The sequence below is a fragment of the Hippocampus guttulatus genome, chromosome 3 (genome assembly GCF_054856545.1).
Source record: "Hippocampus guttulatus isolate MCC_2025c chromosome 3, RoL_Hgut_1.0, whole genome shotgun sequence".
Lineage (NCBI taxonomy): Eukaryota > Metazoa > Chordata > Actinopteri > Syngnathiformes > Syngnathidae > Hippocampus > Hippocampus guttulatus.
The window spans coordinates 10,082,712-10,100,258 of record NC_141263.1 but is presented as its reverse complement, the minus strand read 5'-3'; the positions used below and the strand labels follow the sequence as shown (position 1 = coordinate 10,100,258).

The 17,547-nt window shown below is 41.2% G+C and overlaps 1 protein-coding gene across 1 annotated transcript in view; it reads left to right on the top strand.

Moving 5' to 3' along the window:
- Positions 1 to 13,815: 13,815 nt before the first annotated feature.
- The window catches only part of lrrc4cb (leucine rich repeat containing 4C, genome duplicate b), a 55,173-nt gene continuing 51,441 nt past the window's right edge, over positions 13,816 to 17,547 (top strand). The window contains exon 1 of the mRNA XM_086107821.1: positions 13,816 to 14,119. The gene's annotated coding sequence lies outside the window, so the exon portion shown is untranslated. The remainder of the gene's footprint in view (positions 14,120 to 17,547) is intronic.

The window sequence follows — 17,547 nt, the reverse complement described above, 5'->3', positions numbered from 1 at the left end:
AAGTGCCCAGCAATGTATTGACAGTGAACAACAGCAAGTATGCAAAATTATGCAGAGCCATTAAGCAATATGAAGTGTCCAATAGTGTGGTAATACTGATTAACAATAGTTATGCAAATGATTCAGAGACAGAGCTACAGCATTAAATATAGCAATAAGGATATGCTGGGCACGTGCAAGAGTGCCACTATAAGATATAAGTTAATTGTTTAAAAACTGAAATGAGCTGCTGGAATTTCTGATGATTATAGTGTGTGTTGTTTGCACAGATGTGCATTCCGTCAGTGCTGACGGAATGCACATCAGTCTGTCACTGACCGATTCCCATTTTGAGGGTGAGTGACGGAATTACCAAAGGAATCGCCAACAGAAACGGGTTTTCTTCTGTCACTGGAATCATCACTAACCGGGTCAGTACCGACAGACTTTGTGAGGCCGTCAGTGACAGACTCACACTTTGGTGAAAACTGACAGAAACATGCCACCTGTCTTGCATTTGTTTGTTTGCAGAAGAGAATATACCAGGGTTGATTCAAGTGGAGGTGAGGAATGGCTCCTTGTCCTTCGACAGATGTTTTACCGGTCACACAGATTGCAATGACATTGTCCTATTTTCTTCTTATTTCCTCAATCACAAATGCTGTAGCTTTGTGTGTATGTCTGCTTATTTTTAAAAAAACGTTATCTGGCTGTGTGTGATGTACAAGTACGTTCTTGATGCGAATTGGGTGTCACTGATGCAACGCCGCTGAAGAAGAAGAAGAAGAAGAAGGAAAAGAAGATGTGATGGTCGTAAAATAGTGGGACGAACTGCAATTGAGCAATGACGGAAGCATAGTAAAAATAATGATGATGTCGTGATGGGCTGACGATGACATATTTGGTCAGCTTGAAATAACGATGGACAGGTGGCCATTGGCGAACGACAGATGGGTAACATTTACAGAGGTGCCAACCTCTGGTTGCTTGATAGTGCCGATAAGAGGGATACAATTCAAAGAGACATTTTCCAACCATTTTATTTAATTTATATTCAACCACCTGGTCTCGTTGAAGATGGAGATTTGTGTTGCAAGAAATAGCAACATGAAATTTTAGAAAATAACATCATATCGGCATTAAAAACATAAACAAGGTAAATAAAATAACATGATTATGTAGATATCATCATGGAGTTCATTTTAAAAATGAGCTGCTGACAGTTTCAAAAGTGCCATGTCATGCTCAATTAACTTTTTTTGTGCTTTTTGCCATGTTAAAATGCTAATTCCTCAGCAAAAACACCCTTCAAATTGTGTTTTCCACCGTTTGCCCATCTAAGCGAACCATCTCATCGCTCCTCTCTAAGCAGGTGACTGGGTTGTCACTTTAATATGTCACAAAGTGAGGAGCCACCCCCATACCGCCCCTGCAGAATAAACACCCCTAGTTTCTCAGAGCAGGCACTTTCGTTTTTGCACTGGAGCTGGGGAGAAGTGATTCCCTTCACACACTGGGCCCCATTTACTTCAATGAGAAGTATCCAGCCACCAGAGTGGAGCGTCACCGCTATCCCGGCCCGACTGTTGTGTCTCCTACCACGGGGATGTCGGCTTTGTGCAGCTCACGACCGGGTTCTGATGCCACAGAGTGAAGATGACATGCAGTTGACAAAGAGGGACGGCCAAATTAATTACAGTGAAGTCAGAGTGGTGTGTTGTATGGAGCTATTTGCGACTCGTGGAAAAGTGGCACTTGTCTGCCAAGTGATAACAAGTGTTTATTACAGCTTTCGGAGGACGTCATGAAAGGGGTTTAAGGGACCGGCTGGGTTTAAGGGAACCAGGCGTTGTACTTCCGGGTTAGAAAAAGAGCCACCAAAATACGTCATATTTCATGAGAAATTAGATTGCTATTGTGGGGTAATACATATATAAATATAATATTAAATGCATTATTATTATTGTAAAGTGTCTTTGGGTGTTTTGAAAGGTGCTTATAAATAAGATGTATTATTATTATTATTATATATCTATCTATTAGGATTGGATTGGATTGGATTGGATAAGCTTTATTGTCAAATGCACTGTATGTTTAACATACAGCACAGATGAAATGTCTTCCCTCTCAACATAAAACAAGAGGAGCCGCTGCGGGTGTCCGCGCCGCCACCAAAAGAAAAGCCAACAAAATCTCTCTCTCTCTCTCTCTCTATATATATATACAGTATATATATTCTGATTACATTCTATTGGCCTGTGAGCTAATGTGTCTTGACCAGTTTGAGATGGAACAGGCCGACTGTTTGGGACTTAGCCCAAATTTCCTAATTGCCACCTCTTCTCTGGTTGCGACACACACACTCATCTCAGGATGACTAAGATGACAATGACAGACTCATAGAGCTACTTCAAGTACCACCTACTGCAATTCACTCATTTCAAGTGATGGCATACTTTATGCGGAAATCTTCAATATCTACCAACAGCTTGGTTCAAACAACTCTCCTTACTCACACACACACAACTCTCATTTATTTCTACTTTCTAGCTTCCCTCTCCCACAAAAATCTCTAAAATCACCCGCAAAGCAAAACTTTGCACTTGCCAGCCTGATCCTCTCTCCACATGACTGGTCCAAGCCTGCCTTCCCTCTCGGCTCCACTTATCACAGCCATCATGTGGCACTCTCCCAAGACTGGCATTGTCCCTACTCATTGTAGAACTGCTGCAATAATGTCAATATTGACAACAATTGTGAAGACCCAAACAATTTCAGTCATTTCTATATTATTGACAGTCATCCTTTCCTATCCCAAATACTGGTGAAAATGGGTGCATCGCAAAAGTCCATACTGGTATTGTCTCCATTGAGGACTGAAGCGGTCTAAATAAAAGTCACATCCTCCTTCCCTAACGACCTCTATGGCAGCTCGCTTTAGTCTACTCTCAATCCATCCTTTCCTCCGATCTGAGTGTGGTCTTTGACATCATTTCCCAAATCTTCCAGTTCAACTCACCTCCAACGGCATCCCACACGTCCTTTTGAGCTAGTTCAGGATCGACGCCGTTCTAGTTGCACCCTTTGAATTCATTTTAAATCATTCCCCTCCCAACCGTCCCCAGTCACCACAGGTCAGAGCCCTGGAAACCCTCCTCCTCACAAAATATCTCATTCCCATCTGCAATATATTTTGCCGATACAACATCCATTCTCACTGCTACGTGGATGAGACCATGCTCTACATGTGTCTCTCTTAAATCAGAAAAGACAATTTTAAAACAGTTATCCTCAGAAATAAGATTTTGCCTTGATTTCAGTTTTATTTTGTCCTGTATTTCTTTTTCCACATTCAGTTAGTTTTGATTCATTTTTAGAGCAGGTTAGTTAATTTATTAACATGTTGTGAATGCTTGGTTCTCGTTTAGTGGTGAGGGAGATCACAGACTGGAAGATTCTGAGCAAGCGAATCCAGATTGAGATGGTTTGAAAATATATGGAGGTAGCAAAATGGATGCTGCAAATTGAGAAGGGGAGAAGGATGCTGCAGATTGAGATAGAAAATACGAGGCAAAGATGAAGACCAAAGAGATTTACGAATGTGGTGAGGCAGGATAGGCAAAGATGGAAAAGGATTATTTGCTTTCGTGAATCTCAAATACATTTAAGCCACACACACACACACACACACACAAAACGAAGAATACATCGTCATTAATTAAAACAAAAAAAGTGAACTCTGTGCAATCACTTGGATTTTTGCATGAATTTGTCTTAAAATGTAATCTGAACTTCAAATTCTGATAATACAAAAAACAGTTTTCTTCAAACAATACCACACCAGCAGCTAGATCATTTTGGGGGTTTGTTGAAAACATGCAGTGTTGGAGCCAGAAACCTTTTGGTGCGATGGCAATAAAATGGCGAGAACTTGTTGCCTCACAACTGAAGAGTTTGTCAGCCTTGGCGACAGAGCGAGCAGGCCCGAAAATGAATCCTCTATCATACCATCCACAGTCAGGGTCTTCTTATGTAAATCCATCACAATCATAATGAAGCAGAAAAAAGTACAAATCCAAACAGATTTGGTTGAGCAATTGAATCCATCAACTATACTGTATGTTTTGACTAAATACCATCTGACTTTTTCAAAACTATTCTGAAATGTGTTGTAACTGTTCTAAGTTACAGAAAATAACCAACTGCTCACTTCAGACAAGCTTCCTAAACTACCCTGAAAGGAATTGTGATCAATACTCTTATTAAAGTACTAAATAATATAAAGTTAACACTGAACCAGAGAAGGTGTTGGTGCCAGTGGTACTGAATTACTGCTGAACAGTTTAAAAATTTGGGTGGGATTAAATGAAACGTCCTAAAATGGCTCGGGTCCGACTTGAAGGAAAGAAGTTACTTTGTGATCATTTGAAATTTTGAATCTGATTGAATGGCCAAGGCCATTGGGGTCTCTCTGTGTTTGTCTTGTATGACTTAGATAAAGATCAAATCAACTTTTATGACCAATTTAAGCAGGAATCTGGATAAGTGCATTTTTTTTTTTTTTGCAGCTCAAATCATATGTTAGTATTTTTACATTTTCTGTATGCACATCTAAAGGATTGTTTTTCTGACATCAAACAATGTGTGGGACAGAAGAGAAAGTCTAATGTATTAGCTAAACCTTTTTTACCCACTGTTTATTATTTCTGGCTTGTTCCGCATGTTTACACAGTAAAATGTTTTATTTTTGGTAAATCTTCTCAATACTTGCTGGAATAGATCATCATAGGATCAATTGTGCAAACTCCACACAGGAAAACTTGGAATCGAACCCTTTACCTCTGCACTGTGAGGCACACATGCTAACCATTCTGCGGGCCCCTTTTTAAACATCAAAATCGAATTGATCCAACCCTACCTCTGTTTTCTTACAGATATACTTCAGATAAACATGACTATGTCAAATGGTATTCTTTCTTTTTTTGAGAAATAAATTCCTTCTAGTTTGGATTTGAGCATGGTTTACTTGGATTCATGCCTTCATTCGGTATTTATTGACTATTTTTCTGCTGATCCTATTCCTATCGATTCGGTGCACTCTGTTGCTGCTGAAAACGATGGGTAGGTGGTGCGTAGGCATTTTATGACCTGTCCTCATCCTCTCGCCATCCTGTAAGGTGCTTAACGACAATCAATCTTAACTCGTCTCCTAAGGAGATCGCATCGACCATGAGCTTGCTATCGATTCGTGAAGAGGCCTCCAGGTGGTCTTCCCACAAACCTCACCTGCTAGCGGTTATAGTGAAATACTGATTTACGAATAAGTGGCCGTGGTAACATTACGAGTAACTTTACATCGGCTGAATGGAAATGATACCTGATAACTCACGCCCAATTAACCTGCCTTTTGTGTTTAGGACCTATTTACAACTTGAACCGCTATATAATAACAATAAATATCCATCCATCCATCCGGAAGGTTCGGAAATAATACTTGGGTGACAAATTTATCACAATCAAGTTAGGCGTTGAGAAAATGAATCTTCATATTATTACTTTTATATGTTCACCTTCATCTGTGATTCCTTGTTACACGCAGTGTTCACAAATCCATCAAGTGTGTCTGTAACTGTGAAAGCCACCATTTTATTAAATCACTCAAAGTGCATTCAGGACTCAGTTTACTTCTATAGTCACTCCGAACAATGAAAAATGGTGGACTTCTGGTTTAGGGTAAGGCTCCAAGAACCTTTATTATTATAATTACTATTATTTTTTTCTTTGTAACTGACACACGATGCTTCAAAACTGAGCTTTGAAGCATTGCTGAATATAATATTTACACATAACACATCTTATTCTGAATTCCAGGTTTGTAATTGTGTGCTCAGTGAATATTTGATGTGTATCTGACTCAGATTACACCCACCGCATCAAACACAACAGACATGCATTGATTTTGGCATTTCTCAATGCTGGAAGCGCCGAAAGCATGGAGAAGCATCATAATTCAGAGGGTTTACTTTATTTGACATGTGCAGCGTTCATGACAAAATAACAGGACACACTAAATTTCCCTTAACTGCTGTCCTTGCACTCCTCATTGCCCAAGGTGTTTGCATCTGTCACTCTCTATACATTCAGGCTTGCAGAGCTGCAGGTTCATGGAAGGAAGTGAAACTATTGGAAACATTACCTGATTAAAAATGAAACACTGTAGTCGATTCAGGATCCTGAATTTTTATGTTCAGGCCTATATTCCTAATTATAATTCCAAAAAAATGATGGCCTCTGTGTGGCCCCTACACACCTGCCCGGCGCCTCAGGTCTGTGGACCAGACTTTATTAGAAGTACCAAGAACTAAACTGAGGCTCAGAGGGGATCGAGCCTTTTCTGTTGCTGGTCCCTCTCTCTGGAATGACCTCCCACTAAACATTCGGCAAGCCTCCTCGCTGCCCATCTTCAAAACCCTCCTCAAAACTCACTTGTATTCTTTGGCATTCGACTCAGCATGACTTAGATTTGTTCTTGGTTTTACTGTTTGGTGCTTTCTACCGCCTTTATTACCGATTTGTCTTACTGTTTATTGTGCATGTTAAATTGCTCCATGTACAGCACTTTGTATGCAGCGATGGCTGTTTGAAAGTGCTCTATAAATACTGTTGACTTGACTTGACTTGACTTGAGTTTTAATTATATTTACATGGATGTCATTCTACTTTAAAAGCCCCCTTTTATCATTTTTGGTTTTCATTTTGATCATCTTTAATATTCTCTCATTTGGTTTGCAAGATCATTTGGGTTTGTTGGTTTGTGTGGGTGGCATGGTGGTCGACTGGTTAGCACGTACGCCTCACGGTGCAGAGGGGCAGAGTTCGATTCCAGCCCCAGCCTTCCTGTGGGGACTTTGCATGTTCTTGCCGTTCCTGCGTGGGTTTTCTCCGGGTACTTTGTTTTCCTCCCACATTCCAAAAACATGCATTGCAGCTTTAATGGAACACTCTAAATTGTCCCTCAGTGTGACTGTGAGCGCGAATGATTGTTTTAAAACCCTGGGCTGCTTGAGTGACTGGCGATGTTCATGCATTTATTTTAATCAATGTCAGAGAAGGAGCTGTTGTAAACAATTTGTAAACATGTAAACAATGCAGTTTATATGTTGTTTATTACTGTCTTTTTGAAGAATTGAGGGGGATTCAATTATTATTATTATTTTCGCTATGGCGGGGGTCGACTGGACAGTAGATATTCAAATTGTTAAATAGATATATTTCTCTATCTTCTGATCAAATCTTTTTTTTTCCAACTCACAATAATCAAGCCCAGAAACGGTGATCGCATGAAGCCAAGAACACGAGTGTGAGTGCGTGTGTGTGTGTGCGTATGCGTGTGTGTGTCTGTGTGTGTGCGCGTGTTTCTATGACATGCAAAAGTGAAGCCATTATCAAGATTGTCGTTGAAAAAAGTCTTGATTGCTGATTACTGCTTATAACACACACAAGCTTACGCACACACACAAACAAAAACACGCGTGTCCATACTCAGGCACGCGTGCACACACACACACATGCATACAGTTTGTTGGGTAGAATGGATATTATTGATGGTGAAAATAAAACAGGAGATTCATTACGTTGTCAATAAACATGTCTCAACTCAGTGTTGATTCATAATATACTGAACAATTGTCACCTGGGTAATACCGTGCTCGGAAACAAATGTCAGGTAATTAATGTTCTGTTTAAAAAAAAAAAAAATCAGCCATCGTAACAGCTTTATCGAAATGATTAACCTTTTCGCCAATATGGACTTCAACCAAAATTGTCCTCTAGAGATGTGCCACTGAATTTTAAGTAGCGGTGTTTACAGGCTTCAGAAGATGGCGATAAGAGAGTGTGTATGTGTGTGTGTGTGTGTTTTAAAGTAACATTCAAAGTAAACAGTGTGGGAGGATGAACCTTAATGGGCAGTTCTTTCCTCTTATTACAAACAGTTCCAGATAATTGAAGTGGCATTTTTGTGTATGCACATTATGCTAAAACCCCTTTGTGGATTAAAGAAAAAAAACAACTCAGTGAGAGAATTAGCTGTGATGACGGTAAAAATTCTTGCGACTGCAGGCAACAGGAAATCTTCACATTGCAAAGTGAAGCCAAGCTTCACGAAAAAAGGCTTCACCTTAATAGAAATGTAAAATATCAATTAGACTGAACAGAAATTGGTGATTTATTTTATGAATAAAACAAATCTGATCCAAACTTCATTCTACAGTCAGACCAAAGACAAAATGTCACTTCCGAATATATATAGATGGATGGATAGATAGATAGATAGAAAATACAGTTTATATACTGTATGTATGAGAACAAGGCTTTTTCAACACTTCATATTGGTCGATTATTTGGAAAATTAACACACAGCATGGTGACTGACCAATCGTATTAATTTGTGAAAAAAAATAATAATAATTGACCAAATTCTGGCAAAGGAAGTTTCACCCTGACAAATGTGGTGGTGTCAACTCTCAAGGTGAACTTGTTGATTCCCAAGAGAAGGAAGAAAAGAAGAGCTGTTCCTCGCAGTAGGAGAAGTAACGCAAACAAGTGTCAACACCTCAACTGTCTCGCTTAATCTTCAACTCTATTTTGGTCAAAATCCATCTTCATGCTAATGCTGCACGTAGCAATCCAGCCTGATTTGAGTTTTAATGCGGATGTCATTTGGAGACGTAAAGGATATTATTATAACGAAGGTGGAGCCAATTTTTCTTCACGGAGCATTTTCTGTCTGTTAAGAAACAGGTAGGCCCATCATGCTATTTGGGCCAAATGTGACAGCAATGTTTTTCTCCTCCGAGTCAATTTCTTGACATGTCTACCTTTCATCGTCTTTTGTGGTGAGGCTACAAGGAGTCAAGTGCACATCACATACTTGCAGTACAGAACTCGTCTGGTGGATATCTGTCTCTTTGGGTTTAGCCGTTTCAGTATTCAAACCAAGAAGAGAGAACAAGCGCAGTGGGACAGCGGCCATTTGAATAATTGAAGAGACTTTGTGGTGCTGCAGGATCCTCTCTCTCTCGTCTTTACACTCACTATCGCTACCATCTTCTTTCCCCATCGTTTTATTTTCCAGTCTAGCTACTTGAAGTTTGTCCCAGAAAGCAGTCTGGGATTTGTGCGAGCACGGCAGCGCTACCAACAATCCCAGTGGAGCGCTGAAAAAGTGATAGAAAGAAGAAGGAAAATGGAGTAACTTCACAGTCCACCTTTTGACAGACGAGTGGCTAGCGACCTAAAAGGCATAAAAGAAACAAGTCTCTTTTACTTGTTTCACAAGTAAACAGAGCTTTTCACTAAAATATGACAGACAAAACCAAGGTTGTCAAGGGAGGAACAATTTTATAGTACCAATTACAAAAAAAATAAAAAAATTGACATGGGGAAATAATTTAGGGAAATGAAAATAAAACATTCTGCTTGTGATCTCAGTGTTCCTTGTAAGAAAATTATGGCACACATAACCCATCTGGTCGATTTAGAGCAATGTAATGTTTGCAAGAGTTTTATTTGCTTGTGTCTGGATCAGGTTTAAAAGGAAATCAACACAGATGGGTTACGAAATGGGAGGAGGAGGAAAATTGTCTGAAATTGGGCACTATACGTATGGTACAGTAGGGCCACTACAGGCAAACTAATGCTATAAGTGAAGGATGTTGACCCGGAATAATGCTATGGTCAGATACTTATGGCCAGACTTCAACACAACAGAGGATCTTTTCTTTTGTGAAGTTTCATTATGCTACTCCATCCATCCATTCATTTTCTGATCCGCTTTATCCTCACAAGGGTAGCAGGGCGTGATGGAGCCTATCCCAGCTGTCTTCGGGCAGTAGGCGGGGGGAGACCCTGAACTGGTTGCCAGCCAATCGCAGAACACACATAGACGGACAACATTCGCGTTCACACTCACACCTTGGGACAATTTAGAGTGTTTTATTAAACTGCCGCGCATTTTTGGGGAATGTGGGAGGAAACTGGAGTACCCAAAGAAAACCCAAGTAGGCATGGGGAGAACATGCAAACTCCACACAGGAAGGCCGAGGTCGGACTCGAACCCTGCAGTTCTGCACTTTGAGGCCGACGCGCTAACCAGTCGACCACCAAGCTGCCTACTATGCTACTCATGAAAATAAAAGGAAAATAAATTTTGTATTCCAGGAATGTCAATCTGTTTAATTTTCATGTGGAAATATGTAGAAAATAGCAGACAACAAAACAACTGTTCTGAATGTGATTTACATGGGTTGCAGACAAAAAACAAACGATGTGGCATTGTCAGTCTCGGGGATTAAAAAACTGAATGCATTATAGGGTGTGCAGAATTTTTTTTCAAAGCCTCATTGTATGATCTCAAAAGTTAGCAAACGATTTCACAAAGTTTTGCTTTTTTTCCCACCACCACAATTCCAAATCATTCCCAGGTGTTTGAATACCATGTCTGTGACTTACTTTCCTAATACTCCAAGGATCAAGATTGGTACTACACTTTACACCCTATGTTGTAAGACTCTTTGAAGTTCGCCTACTTTGTGTGGGCGGTTCTCTCTCGTACAAGCGAGCCGCTGCTCACCTCGCTCCTTGACTGTGAGGCCAATGCAAGTAAGGACAAGACATGCTACGTTGTGTTCAGCAGGATAACTGACTGATAACTGGCCAGACGACTGACTTCGTTGTGTCATTATACACACATTCACAAACTTTCACAGTCACTACCAATTGAGAAGTTTACCCAAGTTCATCATGGACATACGGACATACATCATTATTGTTTGTTTTGGCCTTTAATTATTGATTTCAAAATCTATTTTTCCAGAGTGAGAGGAATAGTGAGATTCAAAATCCAGAATTTGTTGCTCAAGCTTCAATGTACTTTGGGACTGTTGAATATGTGTAGACTATGCCAAACCTTACTATGCCACAAGTTAGTTGATGACTACAAAAAAGATCTACTAAATTTTTCTTCAATTCCGGCAGGAATTTCAAGATGGAAGCCTTTTCTGGCAAGGAAAAACATCCAAGCTCTGTGACATATTATGCAAAAAATCATGGTCGAGTGGTCTGATGAAAATCAAGGTTGAAGTCACAGTAGGTTGTTTTGCATTAGATGTAACTTGAAATGGTGAATATTAGAATTTTAGTTTGATTAGGTGTGATTGGTCAAATCTGAACACAGCCGGGGTGTGAGCTTTTGTGCAATTACATTACCTTAAGTGCTTATTTTTACTTCCACCCTCCAAATGACTTTTTTTCCTTTTCAATCGAATATGACTGCCAACATTAGTCAAGTAGTCATGATGACGTCGACGATCAAAATCGTTGCCAATTAATTGAATAGGCCACGAGTCATTTATTCATGTATTTATTTATGACGCACTTTGTTTTTCTCTCAAAATTGTTTCGTCTTGCTCTTTTGCCGCTGGCTTTAAGCCTTTTCTGTGATGCACATGCGCAGTAGTAGTAATCTGGGTCATCCTTTATTGAAACAGAATACACTTTGTGGGTAAAGCAATGGCACGGCCATGTTCAGAATCAGAATCATTTTTGTTGGCCAAGTATTTAAAAAAAACACAAGAACTTTGTCTACGGTAGTATAGGCTACACTAGTGTTGCAATAGCAAGCAACTATGATAAACAAAGAAATTATATACAAGTCTAAAACGACTTCCCGTAATGTAAGGGTACTATTATGCAGTAGGACCACCCAATGACAGCTGTGAAAAAATGTGCAGTCATCGAGCAAAGATAAAGCGATCAGTCGGGCAATACAATAAAATGACGGTTGTGCAGTTCATGCAGATAATCGTTGCACCATTTTTAAGTGACCAGTAGCAGTAATTGTAGGACAACTTTAGGTGTGCAATTATGCAGAAAGTGCTTGAGCGTGGCGGCACGGTGGACTACTGGTTAGCACATTGGCCTGACAGTGTTCGATTCTGGCTCTGGCCTTCCTGTGTGGAGTTTGCATGTTCTTCCCATGCCTGTGTGGGTTTTCTCTGGGAACTCCGGTTTCCTCCCAGATTCCAAAAACATGCCTAGCAGGTTGATTGGGCACTCCAAAGTGTCCCGAGGTGTGATTGTGAGCACAAATGGTTGTTTGTCTGTATCTGCCCTGCGATTGGCTGGCAACCGGTTCAGGGTGTACCCCGCCTCCTGCCCAAAGACAGCTGCCGTGAAAACCCACACCGGCACGGGGAGAACATGCAAACTCCAAACAGCAAGGCCAGAGCTGGAATCAAACCCTGCTACTCTGCACTGTGAGGAAGACCGCGAAGTCGTCACGTCCCGCCCTAACCCACACTACATGCGTGACAATTAAAATACAGTGTTACCAATATCATCTGCTGAAATTGTCACTGGGACTAAAGGAAAAAAGAAATTGATCTATCTGTCCATACATTCATCTTTCTATTGTATTTGCCTGTGTGTTTATCCATCCATCCACCTTCTCCTGCAGCTTGGTGGCCGAGTGATGATCATGTCTGTCTCACAATGTTTTGGATTAGAATTCGGGGTTCTCAGGGTTACTCCCGCATTCCAAAAACATGCATCACCGAAAAGACCAGACACAAACATATGTAAATGTGTATCATATCGACTTTTATTCATTACCCTTTTATGAACATGCATTATTTGGTATTGCATTCATCCAAAACAGCTATTATGATTTATCAGGTTACAAAACAGTGCTTTAATAATACAGTAGATACTTGGATTAGCGACATTTCTTGAACAGGTACAAACTGTAGCCTATCGGAATACGTTTTTGAACCCTCTTTCCAACATGCTGGATTAATGAATCCATAGATGCCGTTTTCGATGGGAGGGTTTGAGACTAACGCCTGTAGGTGGCAACCATACCTCATAAAGTACTCCATCACAGACGCGCGCTCGCGCACACTCACGCACATGCGCGCACACAGTTTTGATGCGTTAATGCCATTGATCCCTGATAATTGACGACCGCTGTGTCATTTAAATGGCCAGATGGACGCGCAGGCAAAGTGGTCCAAGTGAAAGTGGTCCCTGGGCGCTCACTTCTAGTTTGCTTCACTGGCTCACACGCCTCCCCGCGCGCGTACAAAAAACGAAAAACCGTGCACATGATTGCGCGCACATACACTCCAAGTGTGCAGTCGGTGGGGGGGCGTTGGTCGAAGCTGTTTCGTTTGCACCGCACGGATGCTGCTGCCGCCACTTCGTACCTGCGGAATTATTACTAATAGCTGCGCTTATACGATCAATACATCGAATTGCTTAGGGCGGTGGGGGCAGAGCCATGCAGGCGTCTCTCCACATTCTATTTGATTGAAAATACAATTTGCTATACGCTGTGTAATTTTTAAAGCAGCGTATACGTCAGCCGATGTGTCCTGTCCCGGACGGGTGATGCTCGCAGTCGGCTGGCGATCTTAAACATTGTATTCAATAGGTGTTCCGAGTTTTCCTCCCGGTCCTGCCCTGCTCCCATAAATACCTTCAACAGTTAACTGACTCATTTATCTGCACCTGTAAAGTGGAGGGTGATTGTGGAGGAAAACGGCCAAACCCCAAATACTCCAGTTTTGGTTTGTGTGAATGTGGATTTTCGTATGTATGGTTGTCATTTTTTCCGTCAACGAGGAATCTGCCTGTGGGAGTCAGTTTTGGGCTTGACTGGTTTGGGTAACAAGGGCGCCATCACAGACTCCATCCGCCCCCCACCCCCACCCCACCACCATCACCAGAAACTCTGCAGGATCTCCCCCGTCTCACTCCAGATTGGAATATCTTCAAGTCTTGGTTCCGCTGATTGCGCTGTTTGCCGGTCCACAGACGGGGGCTCATCGCCATCCGTGGGAACGGGTGGCGAGCATCGCAGATCCGCGCAACTCTTTTTTTCACTGTTTGGCATTTTTCGCAGGCGAGCATTCTGACTTGTGATCGAGAGGGTGACTCGGACTGCAGCAGCCTTCCAAAAAAAGCTCCTCTCACATGGAGATTGGCGCTTCGCTCGTACTGCAAATCTTCCATTACGGGAACCAGGGCCCTGCTGATTTTGTCTTCAACGCTCCCAGTTTGTATTCACTCGATAAAATGCGTAAGTATTTGATTGCATTCACTCAAATTCAGCCCACGTCCCGTGTGATATACACGGATCGTGTCATATATCTTAAATTGACCGGTTGCAATGCGGAAAACGGGGCTCTTGAAGCTAATACTTGAATGTATGGTAATATACAATTATTTTTTTAATGCCTTGCTTGGTCCATTTCCACACCAGTGTGCTTTTTTTTATGATATCTGCCACATCCGCTGGTGTGTTCGTATGTGTATTTGTGAATGCATCCCATTCAGACGTATAGATGATGTTCGATGTAGATAAACGCAGATAGGATCGGCGTGGAGAGGTCCGTGCAACAAATTGCTGGTTTGAGCGCTTGCTGGAGGTAGTATGGATGTGTGAGAGTCCCTGTTGCCAGCGGGACATCACTGCCAGAAGAGACGTACGTCATATGGTAATTCAAATTCTGTTCAGGTATTCTCAGCATACACGTTTGCAGCACAAAGAGAGCGCAGGGATTGGGCCAGACGTGAAGGGGTTCTGAAACTGGAGTGTGGTATCTTGTAGAAGCCTAAACTCAAGATGGATTTTCACTGAATCTATACAGGGGCAAACCTCCTGTGTGTACAGTATGCCTATGCGCCCCCCCCCCCCTCCCACATGTATCCTGTTGTCTTTCCCAGCAAGCCTCTATGTGGTGGTGCAATTCCAGCAGGAATGAAGCTCCCATCCAGTACTTAACACTGTGACACAAGGTGGATGTTTGAAATATCAACTTAGTCTGGCCAATCTGTTTAAAATAAAGTACACATAAATAGAAACAATTAATCAGTGCTGCAGGTGCTAAAAATGCAAATAGTGTAAATACTTGGTTGAAGCTTGGTGTGAAGGAGCTGCATGAGAAATAAGCATCACATAAAAAAACCTGCACGACTTTGTCCTCAAGTGTACACTGTTAAATCCACAGCCTAAGTTTACTGTACAGTGAACAATGTGCACCCCCCCACCCCACCACCACCACCACCATACTTTGCACATTTTCACAATACATGAGCTGCAGAGTTTACAATGGTTTCATTCCTACAGTGGCAACGTAAACCCAAATTAATACGCAAATCAGAACGTGGTGCAGTCTATTACTAACCTATGGTAACACAATAGTGACGTCATGAAAATAGCAAATATTTGTCTGAAAAACTCCTTGACAACATAAATATAAACCAACCAAGTGAAAAACAGTTGCTTGATAACGTATTCTGCTGCTGCTATATCTCCTACATTCAATGGACAGTAATCAAATATCTTCCGGGGCCTCATGCAGCCAATCACATTAACATTCCCCCAATGATGCCACCATGGAGGGAAATTAAGATCATTGACACACTGATGACACAGCATCAGGGGAAACAGGGGCTTTTGTATCTTGGATTGCCTGCACCATGCAACTAGCGCAGATGCCCCCTACCCATCATATTTGCTGATTATTCGATGTTAGTCTGTCAACATGACCTCAATCAGGCTTCACGTTTGGCCATTTCAAACACGAAAACAACAGGTCAAACTGAATCCACCTGTTTATGCACACATTTGAGCTGGCTCATTGGTCTTCAGAAACAAAAAAAATGACTGAAGGAGTCCAAAATTAATCAGTCAGGACATTCTATGAGAAAAAGAAGAATTTCTTCGGTGATGCAAGTAAATATAATTTGACATCTTAATACTGAAATGAAAAAAAATAGTACGGTGTGTTTGGGGTTTTTTTTGTTTGTTTTGGTAAAACTTTCAACGGAAAAAGTTGTGGGCAAGAATATTCATAATTTAGCGTTCAAAACATTAGTTTTTAAAACCGAAATGGTGTCAGGCATCTGTTGTATCGAACAGATACACCTGGCTTCCTTATTCAGCTATGCTGTACATGAGAGGGGCAAAAGATTAGAAACAATTCTCCTTGCGTTGCTGTGCAATTTTATATCACTGCAGCTTACAAGCACATTCATAAACACGCATTGTAAAATTCATCCATAGCAAACAGTGCCAATTTGTTTTCATTATTATGGTTATATTAATGATGGTTACTGTTATTTCCAGTAGTTCATTGGAGGGGTGGGACAGGCCTCGATGAAGTTTGTCCCAGATCAGTTTTAGAGCCATCATTTGTACCATTTTCTCAAGGACCACCTACAAATAAATAAATAAATAATCGAATTATAATTGGCTGGCAACCAGTTCAGGGTGTACCCCTTCTACTGGGATAGGCTCCAGCACACCCGCCCTCGTGAGGAGGATAAGTGGCTCTGATAATATATGTGTGTGTGTGTGTGTGTGGATAGAGGAGGTCTTTTTAGGTGGAAATTTTGATAGAGTTTGATTGAGCTGTATTTATCTTTTTAGTTTGTGCAGGCTTACCTTAATGTTGTAGCTGGTGAGTGGTAGTGAGACAGTTGAGCCATCCGAGTTAGGAAGTTGACAACCTGCTGGGAAAATAACTTTTCACTTCTGTCATGATGAACATATTTCCCATGTGTATTGAAGCTGTTCTGGACCCATCATATAATGTTGATTTGGGTTTGTCAACACGGCAGAAGAAAGGCAATATAGTACAATCTAAAAAGGGGTAGTAGGTTTTGGCATTTACCAATATCTGCTAAGGGACTAAATAGCTGCTCAGCTCTAACAGAAGCTTTCACCATGGGAAACAAGGTCCCGGGCAAAAATATCTCCTCCATGCAAGGCACGCATGTAGTCACTGCCTCACCTCAGTGAACAGTGACTAATTTAGTATCCAAGGCCAGTATTCTTTCCCCAGTTTTGTTCTTGCGCAACCCGCTAGGTAGAAAGGCAAAACGCTTTGTCTAATTGCAGCTTGATGGGACATGGTTCTTCGTTGGCTCTCTCTGATGACAAGCTGCCATCTTAAACTTCGACATTTATGGTGAAATCAACAACGGAGTAAAGCGCTATTTACAGTATTTACATGTATTCCCAAGTGATTATGTCTGTCTACAACTGTTCTGTCATCGCCACCCACCAAAACCACATTGTGCTATCATCCGACATTATTGGATGAAGATTGCAAATTGTAGTCGAAGCATATCAGCAGTATATGCACCACAACAGTCAGCCTTTTATTGAAGTCATAGATTTCTTGTTCGAACCACAGGAAATAAAATAATGAGAGCGCTAGCCGCACCCAACCTTTCATTTCACAACACGAAGCATGGTGGGATGCTAATCACTGAGCAATTTCAAGGACCACTGATACTGGGAAAAAATAAGTGTTTCCCCTTAGTTTCTCAAATAACCTGCAAGGTGAATTATGCCTCTTAATTATTGGTACTTTCCAGTGATGCGGTTTACATGAAGCATAGCTGATTGACACTGTAGCACAAACACTCATAGATTTGAATTCCACAAGAGCAAAAGTAAAAAGACGTTGCTTTTTTGTTGACTGTTTCTGGGATTTT